This window comes from Artibeus jamaicensis, unplaced genomic scaffold (assembly GCF_021234435.1).
Source record: "Artibeus jamaicensis isolate MK-2021 breed Jamaican fruit bat unplaced genomic scaffold, CSHL_Jam_final scaffold_474, whole genome shotgun sequence".
Lineage (NCBI taxonomy): Eukaryota > Metazoa > Chordata > Mammalia > Chiroptera > Phyllostomidae > Artibeus > Artibeus jamaicensis.
Window position 1 is genome coordinate 32,858,360 of NW_026522046.1, and position 20,520 is coordinate 32,878,879.

The window sequence follows — 20,520 nt, forward strand, 5'->3', positions numbered from 1 at the left end:
GTGTAAGGGCTTCAACACATGAATTTTGGGGAACACAATTCAGCCCCCAGAACTGATGTTTATATAATCAACATAGCACATTGACCTCTTTTTAAAACACTTTAAAAATTATTTATATATCTAATTTTTCTAGAATACTTTTGGTGCAGATGGAAAGTTACTTTTTTCAATAAGACATGGAAAAATTCATTTCTGAACAAGCCCCACAATATCTATCAGAAGCTTCTGTGCTTTTAACATGATTTCAACTTTAAAAGAAATAGCAAGTACTTTGAGACACAAAGAGAGGTAAATTTTCAAAAATTTATCGAGGGGAGGTTTTTGTGCTTCTTAAAAAGTTTTTCTGAGCTCATTTTACTCCTGTTTCAAAAAATACATGTATCATTCAATTCTGAAACGTGCATTTCATAAAAAATTGCAGTTCCAAACTACACATCATCACTGTAAATTCCTCTCTAGTTTGTGGCTGTTAATCTCAAACCCATCAGCTTGGGTGAGGGCAGAACCTCGAATTCCAATAGTTTGTTCAATTCCAATAATTTCTGTTAAAAAGTGTGCTCTCAGCTGAAGTCTAAACAAAGGGAAAATATGATTTTGACCAGAAGAATGTGTGAGTACCAAGACGTGGATAAATCTATGAAGTATAACTAGAATAAATTTCCAGTCCAATGCAGCCCCATCTTACCATTCAATAGAAAAATTTATCAAACAAAAGCAACTTCGAGGAATTCTGAAGATTCTAGTTTAATAAAAAGGCTATATAGCTAAGGTCTTTATGAGAGATAATTTAACTTAGAATACCAGACTCCTCTGTTTTTAAAGTATCCCTGAGCCATGCTCAGGAGCAGAAGCTCTGGGCTGCTGCCATGATCCTCGAACTCATACAACTTCTATGCTTCTACTCTTGCATTACGATCACATGTTTTATTATGCCTTACTAGACCATAAGCTCTTTGAAAGCCAGTATTTTTATTACTTAACAATGTTTTCTATAATGTCCAGCATATGCTAGTCATTTAGTAAGCACTCCTTTCATGAACAATAAATGTAAAAATGATAGTCTGTAGTACAGGAACAGGGAATGGTAAGAGAGAGAAACTAGGCAGAGAAAAAGGTGATCAGAGGAGATATAACCCTGCTCTTGAAAGGCTCACGCAAAGCTTTTTGGAAGATATATTTTGAGATGAAATAAACATTTCAGGATTTTTTTCCTAATTGGAGTTTACATTCAGGGCAGTTGTTTTGATGGTGCTACGGGTTTCAGAAAGAATAAATTACACACTCATAATTAGTTTATAAATGGTTTAGAAGTTAGGAAACTAATATGAATTCAGTTTGCATAGATCATGGAGATCACAATTGAAAATGAGGCTGGAAGTGAGGTTAGAAATTATGTAAATTTAAAAAAAGATTTTATTTATTTATTTTATTTCTTTTAGAGAGAGGGGAATGGTGGGAGAGAGAGAGAGAGACAAACATCAATGTGTAGTTGCCTCTCATGTACCCCTTACTGGGGACTGCAACCCAGGCATGTGCCCTGACTGGGAATCTAACTGGTGACCCTTTGGTTTGTAGGCCCACACTCAATCCACCAAGCTACACCAGTCAGGGCAAAATTTTGTAAATTTTTATTCAGTTAGATAATTAATCTTAGAAAATATAGGAGAAATGCCCTGTCTAATATTGGAAACAGAATTCCTTTTTCAGAAGAAGAAAGGCAGCCCATTTTTTCTTCAAAGGACCATGGGAATGGAAGGTGGCATCTCTACCACAGGATCTTTACGGCCTCTTTCAATTCTATAAAAAAAAAAAGAATTGATAGGAGACTATTTGGGAGAGCTGCTTCCAAAACAGAAGTACTGCAGTGGGTCATGACACAAATATTACAGATTACCTGCTGCTCTTGCCCAAATTTAGTAGTTTTTTTTAATTGAATATTTCTTGGTTTGCTGTATGCACTTAAGAAAAATTCTCAGAGATTTTAAGTGGTTTGTTTTGTTTTTCTTTATAATTTTTACCAGATAAATGGTTATTGTGCTGGGGAGAATGTCTGTTGGGCCTCTTAGACAACCTTTCTGGAAGTCCTATATTAACTATAGTTTCAATATTTTTAAAACTCCTGATTGTTACAAAGTATAATAAAATGTTGCCTTTAATTTGCTGATTCAGAACTCAGCATTCTTAGTGGTCAATTTGTGAAATATAAACCTGAAAATATGAATAAAATAATAGATCTTGATTCTGAAGGATCTTGCATTTCTTAAATTAAATTGAAGTTATGTGCCACATTAGCTTATAATTAAATATTAAGTAGTTCAATTACATAGCTTAGTTTTATTCACTAATACATTTAATTAGTGGCAATTACTTATGACTCAAGAAACAAATTTCTGCATGTATGTAAAATAACAATTTGATCTCAACTCAAAAAGCCACTTTATACTTGATAAATTGCCAATGTGAATTTAAAAGGAATGCTACATAATTAATTTCCTTGATAATAGAACTTACATACCTGTATCATACAAGCAGTATCCAGTTAGGCAAAATGATCTGCTCCAACTGTTATCTATTTAAATATATTCTCTTTCATAGAATTTATCTCTCTTAAATTTTTGTATGTTTTATGCTTACACAACTTAATTTGAAGAACATTATTTTTATTTATGGGTTTTATTAATAAAGGAGCCTAGGCAAAATGAAATAAAATCAAAACTAGACTGTAATCTTCCTCTTTATTAAATATGACATTTTCTTAAATCTAAGATTTAATTTAATTTTAAAATTTGTAAAGAATGGATGTTAATATTTCTGAAATAAAATCATCCTCTGAGTTCAGTTGGAATAAACGTGAGATGAATATAAACAAGCATAGGAGATATAAAAGCTGGAGTTGTAGAAAAAGTTTGAGAATGCCTTTTCTAGATTTTATTAGGAGATTTTACCTTTCCTCTTCATACCAGAAACAGATATTTGTGGGTTTGTTATTATATGAAATTCTTCAGATGTAGACATATAGCTATAAATATGTATACACATATTCATACATGTATGCATAAACTACACACTGAAAGTGTTTCCCTAATGTAAAATGACACATAATTAATATTTAACTTTACTGAAAATCAGTGGGTCACTATTTTTTCATATTTTCCATGCAACTTTCATTCATTTGTCCTTGCAAAAGCAAATCAGTGATAGGTTTGGAAATTCAGGTCAGATAAGAATAAACTGGCTTGCCTATACTCCTGTAATATATATATAGCTTGTGTGAAAGTTCTTGTGAGGATGCAGTATTATCCAAGTAGCTTTCAGTATTTTGAGTGCACGTTTGTGTGTATGTGTGTGTATGTATATATATATAGCTGTAAAATATGTGCCTGTAGTGGCTTCAGCTTGCACAAAATGCCTTGTGAGAATCTAATGTATTATCTTGGTAGCTTGAATGTGATTCACCTTGACTTACTATTTATCTTCAGCTTTCTGTCACTTCAATTTGCCAAATCGAATCTCCCAAATTTAATGACTTCTAACAACAACCATTCATTTAGCTCACTGCCGACTGGCAATTTGGGGTGGGCTCAATTAGGTGGTTCTTTTGGCAACTGCCCCAGTGGTAGGCTGTCAAGTTATTGGCTGGGGCCAGTTGGTTTATGAAAGGCTTGGCTGAAAGTGCTACAGACTAGGACCCTTTTTCATGTAATTGCTTGCTGTGCAGCAGGCTAGTACACATTTAATTCACCCGCTTATGGGTTACAAGTGTATTAGGAGAACACACTAACTTGCAAGGACTTCTCAAGTCTCTATTTGTGCTACACTTGTTATTTTTCCATTGTTCCAGTCACACGCCTAAAGTCAATGGAAAAAGAAAAAAAAACTTCTCTTGTCAGCACAAGTTGCAAGTCGACCTGCACGGGGAGGAGAGGGAAGGGAAATTTTGTGACTATGTTTGCATATAATCCTCCTTACTTGTTGATTTATTGCATATGAATAATGCAGCAGTAAAATTTTTAGCTTATTATTCAAAATAGCAAAATTTCTCATTACAAATTTTGTCATTACAAGTGCTGTTTTAAAACTAAACTAATGCCTGTAAAGTTAGTTTTATATGTAGTTCTGGTCATTTTCTCCTTTCTTTTGAAAGACCTTAAAAATTGACAAGTTGAACCTCAATATCATACAAACTATACCTTGAATAAATGTTTTAGTAATTCCTATTACTTTAAATCTCTTTCTGTTTAGTCATATTGTTTTATGTACATAGGTATGTATGTATGTATGTATGCATTTTTCAAGCATGGTTGTCTCCATTCCCCCACCACCACTATCCCCCCACCCCACCCTTCCCTGCCTCACACACTGGATCCTATCCCCTTTGGCTTTGTCCATGGGTCCTTTATACATTTTCCTTGATGACCCTTCCCTTATTTCCCATTATTCCTCTTTCTTCTCCCCTGTGGTTACTGTCAGTTTGTTCTTAATTTCAATGTTTCTGTTTATATTTTGCTTGCTTGTTTGTTTTTTTGATTAGGTCCCATTTATAGGTGAGATCATATGGTATTTGTCTTTCACCATCATTATTTCACTTAGCATAATGCTCTCCAGATCCATTCATGCAGACTGGTGCAGCCACTGTGGAAAACAGCATGGAATTTCCTCAGAAAACTAAAAATGGAACTGCTTTTTGACCCAGCAATTTCATTGTTGGGATTCTACCCCAAGAATCTTGAAACACTAATTCAAAAGAACCTATGCACCCCAATGTTTATGGCAGCACAATTTATAATAGCCAAGTGTTGTAATCAACCTACGTGACCATCAGTAAATGAAAGGATCAGAAATCTATTTTTGTACAATGGAATACTATGCAGCAGAAAGAAAGAAGGATCTTATACCTTTCATATTGTTTTTTTTTCATTGTGACTGATACAATTTAACTCAAATAAATATATAATTAAAAAAGGGTATTTTAGCCCTGGCTGATGTAGCGCAGTGGATTGAGCATGGGCCTGTGAAGCAAAGGGTCTCTGGTTCGATTCCCAGTCAGGGCACATGCCTGGGTTGCAGGCCAGGTCCCCAGTAGGAGACACATGAGAGGCAAGCACACATTGATGTTTCTCTCCCACTCTTTCTCCTTTCTTTCTTCCCCTCTCTCTAAAAATAAATAAATAAAATATATATTTTTAAAAGGGTATTTTAGAAGTTAATATTCTATTAATAACCTATAAAGTGTTTCAGAAATTAATGTACTGTATGAGATATTTCAATTCAAAAACCACTTGTATTAAAATAGCCAAATATATATATGTATGTCTGTTGGATATGTATGTATTTATAAATGCGGAATATAAGTAATATAGATATATAATATATAATAGTAATATATATATAAAAATTTATCGAACAAAATTGAGTGTAAATTTTTGAAATTTTTCTAAAGGTACAATAACCATAAAATTGTAGGTGCTTATAAAAAAGTAACAGGGCAGAAATGCTGTTCTTCCAAGAATTACATAACATCATGTCCTGGCTTATTTTTTTCTAGATGAGAAAAATCAGGAAAACAGGTATCTTAAGTCAATTACAACATGTTCATGGCTAATAATGGCCCCATTTTCTTGCCTTTATGGATTTCAGCTCTCAAAACAGGATTTACTAAGTGTTAATTCTTTAATTCAGAGATTCTAAGCCTCAGAATTGACAATAACTGCCACATTTGATTATGAATTATGTAACAATTTGTTACTTGTGAATATATTTGATATTCACAAGTATACGTATATAGAGCAATGCCAGTTTTAGCCCCAAAATAGTGTCATCTTCCCTTGTTGCTGGCAAAGCTTCCTAGACTGGGCTAGAACGAGGCAGCCCTGATCACAAGGAAACCCATGGAAATTCTGCACATGGGAATTTCTCTTCCTGTCTTTCACCATGATGAGAAAAACAAGATAGAGAAAAAAATGCTGCAATCCATATGTTACGTGAACTTAAGTCTTACGGAAACATAACATTGAATAATGTAGTATGATGCTGTACTAATGAAAAAATGACACAGTAGCTGAGTTTGTCAACAAACTTCTCCCTATAATATTGTCCCACAAATGTTGTGGGGCCTGGCTTTGTTGTTATAAGGAGCAGGTGTTTATAATGAAAGCTTTATTCGAAGCATCAATGGAAGCTTGTGGACAGAGCACAGCGTGATATTTTTTTAAAAAGAGAAGAAAAGAAATCTCATACGCAGCTGACAGATGATGCTTGGGACTCCTTCTGCTCTCTCCATTTCCACTCTGACTGGAATAGTGCAGTAGTTCTTGAGACAGGACACTGAGCAATGGCGCCATTGAGAGTCACATGAAATCCTTTAAAAAGTCTCGTCTGTGACTGTGCCTTTCCTCCAGAAATGTGTCCACTGATTCTTATTCTTAGTGCTTTTGGGAGCACATTGTTTTACTCCTATAAATGCCAGGGGGAGGAGGAATACGACTGGCAACATTTCTGTGAACTTTCTATTTGTCCACAGATCTATGCATTCTAAACCCCTACTTCTTATTTAAGATCAACATGCCTGTTTTCAAATCATATATTAGAAAATGTTAGAATACTGTACAAATTTTCTATGAATAATGTATTTAATATCTATCTCTTTCTCAGAATAAACTTTTAACTCATGTTCTCAAATACAATTTCAATCAGAATTCTGTTACTTTTTTGTTGTGACTGGTTTTCTTGTTTTATTATCTGTTTTTCCTCTTCTTTTTTATTAATGGAAAAAATACATTTATATTTTAATTTCTGACAGACATAAAATAAATCTTCCCCAAATAGATTTTTAAACTAACACTAGTGTCTGCAGAAAACATGATAAATTAAATGTCAGACATAGACTGTGGTTTCAAATGATTAGATTTGGAAACAAACTCTTCACCAATAAATTGCTTATAAGGGGTTGTTTGCCTGGTGGATACGAGTATTTTTTAGGCAATAGATTAAGTAGGTTTAATTGCTATTTTGAAATGTTAATTTAGAAATGCCAATTAACCTGTTGATTCCTCAGGTTCTTTAGATGCAAATAAACAAATAACAATATGTAAATAGTACTGTTTTGATAATTTAATGAATTAATAAGTGAAAAGAATTCATGATAGAATCTTGGTTCATGGTAACTAGTTACTAAGAATGTATATTTTATATATATATTCCCGTGTGTGTTTGTATATGTTACATGCACATACATACGTTCAGTGGGATACTATAATATTTTAATTAAGCCAGAACATTTGGAAATGTGATATATTGAAATACATTCTATATTTGTATACACTGTAGAAAACATGAACATTTTCTTACATGAGGAGTTAGTTCTTTTAAGGCTTTATATATGTTAATTTAAAGTCATCATTTTTGCTCCAAGTTGCTTCAATGTGTATTTTTTATTTACAATATCCTAACTGAAAAAGCAATAAATCTAAGTTGGTTCTTGCTTTTAATAAATTGTGAGACATGTACTCAAACAGAGTTAAGATGTGTAAAATATATTTATTTCAGCAAATGAAAAAATCTGCTCTCGTATTTCAAAGAGAATGCACTTATCACAGGGACCTAAGGACACGGTCACTGGAAGGGCTGTGGAAGAAGGGGTTAGAGAGGCCCCCCTGCCTCTCAGGAAGCTTGGAAGAAAGCTGCTCTGATAACCCCTACGGCCAGCTGCCTGTCACAAGGTGGATGATTCTCAGGACGACAGGCAGAAGCTTCTGGAAAATGCCTGTAACTGTGCTGATGCCCTGCTACTCTCTCAGGGCTCAGGCAAGTAAACGTCACACCTGTAGTTCATTGGCTTTAGAACAAATTTCTCTATATTTTTGTCACTATATTAAGGAAATTGGACAAGGTTTCCTCTAAATACTTGCCCCATGAGTCTATGACTCTGCAAAATTTCAAACCCCATTGACAAGACAGATCGAAATTTACAAAAGTGCCTCCGTGCGCCACCTTTCTATTGCTGTAATGTCATTTTCCAAAAATCTTCAATTTGGGCTCAAGAGAAAAGCCACTGTTTTTCCCTAACACCTGTGAGCAACTTCTCTTAGGTCACTGGCATACCTGTGTTCTGACATGTGACATCTGTTCATGTTTTGTAAGACATGTCATTGTCAGAAAGTTAAAAAAAAAGCATCTCTTCATGTGTCTCTGAATGTTCTGTATGTCCTCCTTGGAGAAGTGTTTGTTCAAGTCCTTTTCCCATTTTTTAATTGGGTTGGTTGTCGTTTTAGAGTGGAGTTGTGTAAGTTCTTTGTATATTTTGTAGATTAAACCTTTGTCTGAGGTATCATTGGCAAATATGTTTTCCCACACAGTTGGTTGTCTTGCTAATTTAATACTGTTTTCTTTAGCAACGCAGAAGCTTTTTATTTTGATGAGATCCCATTTGTTTATTCTTTCCTTTATATTCCTTGCTCTAGGGGACATATCAGTAAAAAAGTTGCTGCATGAAATATCTGAGATTTTCTTGCCGATGTTCTCCTCTAGGACTATAATGGTGTCATGGCTTACATTTAAGTCTTTTATCCACCTTGAATTTATTTTGGTGTATGGTGTAAGTCTGTGGTCAAGTTTCATTTTTTTGCACGTAGCTGTCCAGTTTTCCCAACACCATTTGTTGAAGAGGCTATCTTTACTCCATTTTATGTTACTGCCCCCTTTGTCAAATATTAATTGACTGTAGAGGGTTGGGTTGATTTCTGGGCTCTCTGATGCAAATTAAAACCACAATGAGATACCACTTTACACCGGTCAGGATGGCTATCATAAACAAAGCAACAAACAACAAATGTTGGAGAGGGTGTGGGGAAAAGGGGTCTTTAGTTCACTGTTGGTGGGATTGCAGACTGGTACAACCATTATGGAAAACAGTATGGAATTTTCTCAGAAAAATAAAAATCGACCTGCCCTTTGACCCAGCAATTCCACTGCTAGGATTATATCCTAAGAATCCTAAAACATCAATATCAAAGAACCTATGCACCACAATGTTCATAGCAGTACAATTTACAATAGCCAAGAGTTGGAAGCAACCTAGGTGCCCATCAGTAAATGAATGGATCAAAAAATTGTGGTACATATACACAATGGAATTCTATGCAGCAGAGAGAAAGAAGGAGCTACTACCCTTTGCAACAACATGGATGGAACTGGAAAGCATTATGCTGAGTGAAATAGGCCAGGTGCTGAAAGACAAATACCATATGATCTCACCTTTAACAGGAAGCTAAACAACAAAACAAACAAGCAAGCAGAAAAAAAAAAACAAAGACACTGAAATAGAGAACAAGGGGACAGTGACCAGAGGGGAGAAGGAAGGGAAGTTAAGGGGAAAAAGGGGGAGGGATTTGGAGGAACAAATAGGAAGGACACAGGGACGAGAACTAAGGGGGGTGGAAATGGGAGGGAGGTGGGGAGCAAGGGGCGGGGGAGGCTGGGATGGGAGAAATAGACAAAAAACTGTACTTGAAAAATAACTAAATAAAATTAATTAAAATTAAAAAAAGAAAGTTAAAAAAAGGAAAATGTGACCTCCCTGGTGCCACCATTACAAAAACCCACAAGTAACTATAATCAAGAGATACTATCAATTATTGAAAAAAACATATCCAAGTTTGACTGCTTCATTAGCATTATGATGATATATTATGTGTTCAGGTACTGAAAAGGCTGATAGAGTTTTGAAATCTTTTACTGAAAAAGCTAGGCTAAATTTAAAATACTTGGCTTAGCTACTTCTGAGGGAAGACCAGAGAGCAAATAAAATGGAGGCTATAAAAATGCCAAGCAATTCCTATGATTAATGATTATATTGATACAGATAAAACCTTTAGTGATTAATACACAACTAGGCTCAAAAAATACAACAGAAAGTAATTAGACTGAGTTATAAAAACTGAGATTCAACAATGAGTTATAAACAATGAGCATGTAAAAAATACCCAAAATAACAGATTTTGATATTATGGTTGTATTGCTGAAAACATAAATGGTTACATAAATGGAGGCACTGGTATGATTTAAGTACTTTTGAAGCAGAAAACTCATTTAGTTATTTTATGAGATAAAGACACTCATTGTAAATCATTCTTACATTTGTATGGGAGCAAAATAAATTGCCTTGATAAAATCAAACTGATTTAAATTATACTTCTTTAATAGCACTAGATGAATTTAAAGTGCCATATCTTGGTTCAAGGCTAAACCAAATTTCTCTCTCACACAAAAATAGACACACACTGACATAATACTAACAAAATTTCAATATGAGCTAAAAAACTTTTTGTAAAAAGACTTCCTATATATAGTCATCTTTTTATAGAAAAGATGACTATACATAACGTATAATGTGTGGTATAAAATAGTTCTTTATTACCATGAGGAACAAAATAATTTTAGAAAATATTCACTTGTTATGGAATGATCCAAAGTCTTACTTGTTAAACAACCCCAACATAAACAAGGCGATTCTTCCTTAAAGACAAATTTGCATTCCCAGTTTCTTAAATATTTTACTAAAGGCAGTTAGAACTTTACACCAATATTTTATTTCACATTATTTTTTAAATGATTTTATTTATTTATTTTATAGAGAGGGAAAGGAGGGAGAAGGAGAGGAACATCCACCATTGTCTCTCGCCAACCACCCCCCAAACCAAGGACCTGGCCCACAAACCAGAATCAAACTGGTGACCTTTTGGTGTGTGAGATGCGGCCCAATCCACTGAGCCACACCAGTCAGGGCTAGCTCACATTTTAGTAAGATGTGAACAATAACAATACAAAAATTACGTTTGTTGAATTGCTTTTTTGGGGAGAGTGAAGGTCCACCTTCATTTTTTTCTAATTGGAGAACTATTTTTCCACCACCTCAGATTGAATAGATTACCTTTTATCAGATGCTAATAGCTCAGCACAGAACAAGTTAACTCTGGCTTTCCATTCCATTCACAGAGCCAACTGAGCCACCTTGAACATTTTCAGCAGCTTTCAGTGAAAGAGTGGCTTTCAAATGTCTTCAAATATAAATCCTCCAGAATCTTAAGGTGGGGCAGGATCCCAGGATTCCCCCTGCGCATCAGTGCAAGGCCCACACCTTGCATCAGTGCAAGGCCCATCCGTGTGACATAAAGAGACGTGGGGACCATCTCTCCGGGTGCATTCTGGGCATGCTCTACACACACCCAGCATGTGGGGCGTGGCTTGGCATCTGACACGCCCCAGCTGCCGGCTTTCTGGAGTCTATGCTTCCTCAAAAGGCATCCCGCTCTCAGGCAGAACGCTCAAGTCTCAGGATCTCGTGGACAAAGACAGATCCAGCACTTGTGCCTGGTTCCCAGGGTGTGGGAGGCAGCATATGAGAGCCTCTCTGCTGCTCGAGGCTCAGGCTGAGGGGGGAGGCTTATTCCACCTGGCAGCGTTCCCAAAGGAGCCAGGGGGCTGTGCCAGAATAGAGGGCCCAGGCAGTGGTGTCTAGGGGTGCAGCAGCTGCAGGTGCTGCCCAGGGCAGAGTGAAGTGGGTGGAAAGCTCCAGAGAAGGGGATGCTCAGCTGTGAGCCCTGCAGTTGGTTTTTCACTAGGTGATTCTGAAACCAGGTTTTTATATGCACCTCCAATAGGCCCATCTTCTGGGCCCACCTCCAGTTCTCCAGGAGGCTCAGGGTGCTGTGTGCTTGGAACTCTCCAAGGTTCCCGAAGGCTGTGAGGACATGAAGAGGCCTGTGCTCTTCTTCTCCTTGCTCAACCCAGCCGTGGACATCCCTGGCCCAAACATAGCGGAGGCCTTCACCTCCTCCACGGCCATGATCTGAGGGCGTTTCCCTCCGCTGGACACCCTGGCTGAGGCAGAGAGGCTCCCCTTGGGAGACTTAGATGCTCTGGAGGTGTGCCTGCCCTGAGAGAGACGGTCCACAGAGCCAAAGCTGGAGGTCCCCTTCGGCTGCTGGGCAGGCGGTAGAGGGGAGGTGTGCCTGACGCCGGGGATGGGCTCAAGGTCCTCTGCAGGGGCAGAAGTGGGGAGCTGGCAGCGCCCTTAAGGCCGGGCTGGGCTGTGCTGGGCGGGGTCCACAGAATTTGCTTCTGGTTTGTAGAAGTTTTAATAGACATCTTAAAAAGCCCACAATTTATAACTATACTTTGATGAAGATTAAAATATTAAAATGTTGGTTTATACTTTAACAAGCTCTGCCGTTTCTAAAGTGAGTGTCATCTCCTGTTTGAATTCTCAACACTTTGTAGGATATATTGAGCAGTAATTATTATAGCAGGGAAATAAAGGTCAGAGATGTATCTAGTTTTTCAAAAGCCACCCACCTAGCAAATGGCGTGACTAGCAAACCCATCCTCCTCTGAAGGCTCTAGTCTAGTGCAGATTGTCTTTCCTCTGCAAAGTTCAAGGCAAAGCGAGAGTGAATGTGGAAAATAAATATTCTGAATACATAAAAAGAATAAGTGATATTTTATTATTTTTAACACATCATGTTTTCCTATTGATCAAAAACTTCAGTGAATATGAACCATCTGAGTTGAAGTTATTTTATGTTACAATAAAACATGTTATAATAACATGTTATAATAACATGTTTTGTGCCATTTTTCTGCAGTCCAACTTTTTTATTAAGGTTAAGACTTTGAAATTTTGGTTAACACTTCAAGTACTTTTATTTTTATAATGTTTCATTAACGTTCATAGCATATTTCTCAGAATTCAAATGAATGTATTTTTTGTAATTTCACTTAATCAGAGGACCTGCTTGCCCTCATGATTTTTCCTTGCCCTTCCTAGTCTCTCCTCGGTGTCTCAGAACTTGGACTTTACTGATACTTTCCCCAGCCTGCCCTGTTACCTGTACCCGTCCCCCACACTCTCCGCCCTGGGTTCTGCCCGTGGCACACACTGGCCAGGGACTGAAGAGCTGCAGAAACAGACTACTGCTCTCCCTTTCACTCTGTCTCAGGAAGCATTTCTGAGAGAGGCCCTGCCTCCTTCAACCTGCTCCAATTAGATAAAATGACAAGATCCCAGCTTCTGTCGGGTGACCCTGGCCCCTGGGCCACAGTATCACCATTTCCTCTCTCTACCCTTGCTGTCCACGGTGGCGGAGGAAACTTCTGGAAGTTGCTAATTTCTGGTTTGCGCTGCCTTCTCCGGAGCAGCATCTGAGCTCTGTTTCTATGATTCACCCAATACCTTGCAGTACATTCCTTCACTTTTCGCACTGTTGTTCTGTTTCTTTTTCATGCTTTGACTACCTGAAATGTTTTCTACAACATTTTTCATTAACTAAATTGGTTTTGGTCAACAGAGTCACTGTTTGTATAGACGTCATTAAACCCTGACTCTTGTGGTTCGGTTGGTTGGGAGTCATCTTGCAAAGCAAAAGGTTACTGATTTGATTATCAGTCAGGGCACAGGACTGGGTTGTGGGTTTGGTCCTCATTTGTGGCACGTGTTAGAGTCACTAATTGATGTTTCTCTCTCACATAGATGTCCCTCTCCCTCCCTTCCCCTCTCTCTAATACATACATACACATACACGCACACACATACATAACTGTATAGATGGTATTAAACAGATGAGAATAAGGGGCATAGTTTATGATACAACAAATTAATAGCATATAGAGAATAGCACTGACCAATAAATGAAGCTATGCAATTCCTATTTCAATGGTTATAATTTCAACTGTAGAAATGCAGGATAAGCTGCATTTTGCAAGGATACTACTTACAGCAGTTTCCTCTGGACAAATGTACATTTTACTAGAGTCTTCAAAATTATCTTCATATGTAATTGTTGTAGTCATATAAAGAAGATACATTTTATGATATAAATGATTAGGGATCAAAAATCTCATAATCAAAAGTATAAATCTGTAATATTTAATGAATAAAAACCTTCTGAAAACTGGACTTTTAAGTTGTTCTATATAGCTCTGTTGGGCAGAGTCTGGTAAGGTGAAAAATGCACGCATGTGTAAGCATAGGAAAATGTATGAATACTCTTAGCCTGAGTATGTATTACAAAACTTGGTTCACCAGGGATTCTTTGCATTCTAGCTCTGCCGTATTTGGATGGATGCATCTCTCCTTTTATGTCCAATAGGGGAACAAGGGCCCATTACTTCTACACAATGAAGTAATGAACAACATAAATAGTTCATATAACTTCTACTTATGCATCACCTACCCAATAACCATCCACATAATATATGAAAAGTGATATTAGTGTTTTTGAAATAAGTGTTTATAGGGAGGCAATTATTTTCTGCTTCCATACATTATGTGAAGTTTTAATGCCTTCATATCTCAAATATGCTTACTTTAATATCCAGTAATAATACCATACTTTGCAGCTTATACAATTTTCTTTTTGAATCTCTACTATTCCTCTTTTTCTACACTACGTCTTTATTTAGGTGCTGTTTATTTTAATACTGTGTTCCATTCTTATTTGGAATAGTTATTTCATTTAAATTTTTTAAAATTTTGATGTTCATTTTCTAAAATTTGGAACAATACTCAGCTTGTTATGCCCTAAACAGACTTGTGTTCAAATTTTTCTTTTAATGTATTGACAACCATAATTCTACCAAAAATATTGATGAAAAAGAATAATTTTTAATTTTTTCCTAAGAAGTAGTCAGTTACAAAGCATATACATACTCTCTCCGGAAAAACCTCTGGTGTTCATGTCTTCCTCTCCATGTGCTTTTCTGTCTTCCAGAACTCTTAACCCCTAATTTTTCCTCCACTATCAATACCGTATGTTGATATCATGGAATGGTCTTTCCTCATAACAATAAAAAAGGCAATGCCACTATTGTCTGCCATTTGTTTACAAGGATTTTCATCTATCACTCTTCTTATTGAAGTAATCTTTCTGTAATACCACTTGATTCCATTTCAACTTTCCCCAACATTCATTCTTAAACACTCAATGGTTACCTTTCTCTATTTTTAAAGATACGTTTAATGTCATTATTTGGACCTTCAGTATTTTCCATACACTGGCCTTTGCCTACATTTTCATTTTAATTACTGCTTGTTATATCTTTCCTACAAAACATTTGCTTTGGCTAAACTGTTTCCTGGAAGTTTGTGCGTGCTTGTTCCCTTAAATATGACAGGTCCATCTTCACCTCAATGGTTGGCTCACTCTTTAGAAAGAGTAGGAGGTGAAGAAAAAGGAAGAAGAAAGAGGAGAGAAAGGAAGGGAGTAAAGGAATAAAAAGTTTTAACATTTACTTGTACTTTCTAGCCATCAAACACTCACATTTGGATTAAGATATGGATGAGAATTTTCATAGAGAAATAATCTATAATTTAGATGCTTTCTAAAATATCACTGGATGTTAAATATCCGTGAAACTATAATTTGTTGCACAAAGTTTATTTTGCCAAAATCTTCCTCAAGAAGTATATGGTACCAAATGAAAGGAAAATTTTATGACTCTTGGGTTTGAGATGAAGGGTAATATCCTAAGTCATATAATCAAGCAACAGTACATGCGCATTAAACCATATTAATAGGAGACAAAGCAGTGTGGACATCAGATATTTTTCCAAGGTTGGGGTGGTGATGACATGCAAATTGAATCCAGCAGTGAATAGCTCTCTCTAACTGTGAATATTATAAGTGATCTTTCTTTAATGAATGCCATCAGTAATCTTTCTTTTCTGTCTTCCTTCTATATGATCCTCATGCTACTGTAAATAAACAACTGAGCAAATATTTAAGGAACATGAATTCTCAGAGGCACCAAATTATTATATGACAAAGGAGACTCACAGATATTAGTATGTCCTTGTAGTCATTATATTAAATGCTTTAAAATACATTATTTTAAAAAGAATTTTTATAAAAAACTCTAGGGAATTCAGTGTTAATGTTCCAATTTACACGTGGATATTCATATTCATAAGCTTTAAAAGTGATTAAGGCTAATTTCCAAGATCACTAAGAACAGAGTTTCAAGACACACCACAATTTGTTCCGTTCTTAATTATGCTTTACTAAACAAACATTTAACACTTATTGATTACTTATTCACTGGGTACAACAATAGCTGAAACACACAGCTTATTTTTTACAAGTCTGTTCTTTTATGTAGAACTATTATTTCTTGATTTTACCATGATTTCTCCTCTACCACCTCCACTCCTTTGCCTTCTTCTCTTCTGCACTGTGTGTGTTCATTTACACACACACACACACACACACACACACATATATATACACACACACAGAGTCAGATACTCTGCATTATACATGCAATAAAATACATTTTGCTTTAAACACCGGGATAATATATGTATAACTGATAGATCATGATTCTATATTTGGAGCAATTGTACATGGGTAAGGAAGTTGCTTAGAACTACTGAATCATAAGAGTGTGTGTACACTAAAATAACTCAGGTAAATGGTAGAACTTCACCTTAAAAAAAAGATCACTGGAAAGACTATGAACTTAGTGAAACTTGCATTTCTGAAAGGTGAGAAATAATTGGCCATTTATGTAAAGCACCCAAGTTTCTCTTTTGAAAGAATTCTGTTTACAGAGCCACCTGTAATCAGGAGGGGGCTGTTCTGGTTTGCAGGACTAATTCAATAAATGAATAAATGCCCCCTTGGTGGAATGAAGACATTATTGCATTTTTTCATTACTGTACCAGAGCAAATGAGGCAAAGGCAGTATGAGGCAAAGAGAATGAAATTGAGCATGGCCATATTCCCCATGAGGAATTAGGGACTGAACAAATTCCCGTGGCGAATTGTGTGGTTTATTTTCTGTGGCAAATTGTGTGGTTTATTTTGCCACAATTACTAAAACCACTCCTACTTATATTTTCACTTATGTTTCAGACTTAGGTTTTTTTACTCTCCTTTCAACATGTTTGTCTTCCTAGATACATCTATAGATAGTACCCTACCTAGAATCTAAATTACCATCCTAGAATTTAGATATTAGTGGAAAAATGGTGATACAGATGGAGGAATCTTGTGGGAATGCTTTGAGGAAAGGTTGAATTAGCCAAGTTTAATTTGGTTCAATATAATGCTTGACTTTCAGAAACCAAACTGCGGATCTGCTTGCTATCTATTCTTAAGGAATGAGTATTCACATACTTTGAGTGAAACTATTCCAGTAGGACTGGAATATTATGTGAAGTTATAAGTTATAAGTTACATTATGTTAAGAAATAAACCAGTCAGTGAAAGACAAATACCATATGATATCACCTATAGGAGGAATCTAATGAACAAAATTAACTAATAAAATAGAACCACAGGCGTGGAAACGTGGAACAGACTGAAAGTGACAAGAGGGATGGGGGAGGGGATAAGGGTGGAAGAAGGGGAAAGGACTAAACAAAGACCATCCACGGACATCCACAACAGTGTGGGAATTCATTGTGGGAGTGGGGGATTGGATGGGCAGCAGAAGGCAAAAGGGGAATGTTGAGACAACTGTATAGAATAACAAAAATGAATTAATAAAAAAAGAAATGATCAGTACTAGGCAGCACAAGAGGGTAGTAAATGGTGGGTTTGTGTTACAAAGTGTGGAGAAAATGAGTTTTCTGTGATGTTAGTAGACAATATAGCCAACACACTAGATTATTATATTACAAGATGCCAGACCATCAGATCATTTATTGCAGCCCCGTGGCCATCAGAGAGGTATAAAAATATCAGTGGGAGAAAGCAGCTGAGGCTGCAACAGTGAAGAGGAGACTTGGGAACAAAGAAAACAAGAATGGGAAAATTCCAAGGAAATGCTTACAGGACCATAAAAACATACTAATAATTAACAACATCCCCATCTAAGTTTTCCAAAATAACTCTGGTAATCCAGTACAATCTGCTTATATGGCCCTGAATTTCCCTCAGCCAAGTGTCACATTAAAGCCCTTGTATAATTTTAAACTTTCTTCATGATAAATATTAACACTTAAAGTTTTGGTCAAGATTTTGAGCAACATAATGATCAAGATAAAAAACAGAATAGTCTTTGAAATAATTAGAGGGCTATACTTATTTACTATTGAATATATCCAAACATAGTACAAATTAATAAAACATTTACCAAATTTAACTTTAAATTGTTCTCAGATACAACAGGAGATTGTAACTAATCTTTTTAAATTAATTAATTTGTGATATATATATGGAATAGAAGAATTACTAAAAAGTTATGTCATGCAATGAAATAATCCTTAAATGCGGAGTCAATCATGTTCATTGGAAAAAATGAAACAAATTTTGAATCAAGCTATTAATGATTATTTTGTGTATGTGTGTAACATTAATATTAACAATAGCATACAAAATACATGTTTAGCTACTTCTGTCTTTAGAACAAAGATTATGTGAAAATCATGAGTATACCAATGAAATATATAACTGTCAAAATGAAAACAATACAAATAAACATTATGGGACAAATGTACAATAATTTATTACATAAAGAAAGAACACTTACCCTTCAGGATAATCTAAATTAAACTGGAGAGCATTATGCTAAGTGAAATAAGCCAGGTAGCAAAAGACAAATACTGTATGATCTCACCTATAAGTAGAACCTAATGAACAAAACAAACAGATGAGCAAAATAAAACCAGAGACATGGAAATAATGAACAAACTGCCAGTGGCCAGGGGGGAAGAGAGAGAGGGATAATGGGAGAAAGAAGGGCGAAGGGTCTAGTCTGGGGACATTTATGAAGGACCCGTGGTAGTGGAGAACAGGGTTGGGACTGACTGAGGAAGTGGGGAGTGAGGTGAGGCAAGAGAGAGCACCAGGGAAAAACTGGGGCAACTGTAATTGAACAACAATTACAAAAAAGGAAAAACTAATTTATTAAGTATTTAAATATACAGTTTTTACTCACTCCAAGTGACTGCTCCATTAATAGAAAACAGAAGCATGCATAACCATATTAAAAGTATTTTAGTCATACCTTTATACATAGTTTTAATTTTGATATTATACAATTATATATGTAAAAGTAGGAAAATCAGACGAGATCGAGCGCATTCAGGTACTTGAAAAATAATTAAATAAAATTTTTAAAAAGTAGGAAAATAATATTTTTAACACTACATTAGCTGGATTTGAATATTCTTAATATTTAAATATACAGTATGTAAGCCTCTATTTCTACCCTTGTTACAGACAGATCTGTATTTTTCCTTTCTTAAAGTGTCATATAATGTCCTCTGCAATCTGGAATCAATATAAGTTACACTTTTCTAAGAATTAATCTGTATCACCTTTCGCTGTCATATATTTGAACAGAATACTTTCTTGATTTTTAAAACATGTTCTCTTGTAATTATCTCCCTAGTTTATTTTTTAATTGTTGTTTAAGTACAGTTGTGTGTATTTTCACCCCACCACGTCCCACGGCCCCACCCATCTCCACCTCCCACCTTCAAACCTACCCACTTTGACTTTGTCCATGTGTCCTCTACCCAAGTTTCTTGATGGTCTTTCCCCTATTTTCCACATTATTACTTCCCCTCCTCATCTCTAGTTACCGTTGGTTTGTTCTTCATTTCAGTGTCTCTGGCTGTATTTAGTTTGCTTGTTTGTTTGGTTGATTAGTGTCCACTTATAGGTGAGATCATATAGTATTAGTCTTTCACTGCCAGGCTTATTTCACTTAGCATGATGCTTTCCAGTTCCATCCTGGTATTATTGATGACTTCTTTCTTTTTTCAAAGTTTTGCAATAGATTTCTTTCAGTTCTCTGTATTGTTTTTGCTTTATTTTGTGGAGAGAGTGTATGCTAGGCAAAAAAAGTATTTAATTGGTATCCTGTTTTAAATCTCCATTTCCTATTTCAGTTATTTCAACTCTTATCTATGTTATTTGATTCCTTCTATTTTTCTTATATATATTTTGATGTTCTAATTTTAAAGTTATATGTTTAGTTTACTAATATTGATTGCATTTTACTTAAACCTACCTATTTATGAGAAATGCCTCACAAATTTGCTGTTGCATTATATATATGTTTACATTTAGCAACTAGCACATATTCAGATACATATTGGTAGTTAAAGGGATGTCTGTGAATGTATGAAGAAGACCCAGTGAAATGTAATAAAGATGAATTTAGTTTGTAAATATGATGTGGGGAATTGAAGGAAAGTCATTGATGAATAAGAAAGTACAGGCCTATATTTCTAATGCATTATTCGGAAACCAGAGAAATTACACCAATATATAAAAGCTAATGGTGACTGACAGTTTTATTTTTAAAGAAAGGTTTAATTATTTTGCTTACAACCAAACACCCAGATGAATATCCCAAAAGAACTCAAAATAAGCATCTTCAGTTGTCAAAAAATAATCAAAACATATTTGAATAAATTAATTCCTCAGTTTCAGAATGTAAATTAACATGAAAATCAACTTGTAGGTGAGATAAAATCAGTTTTTTTCTGACAACATATCCAAGCACATGTTT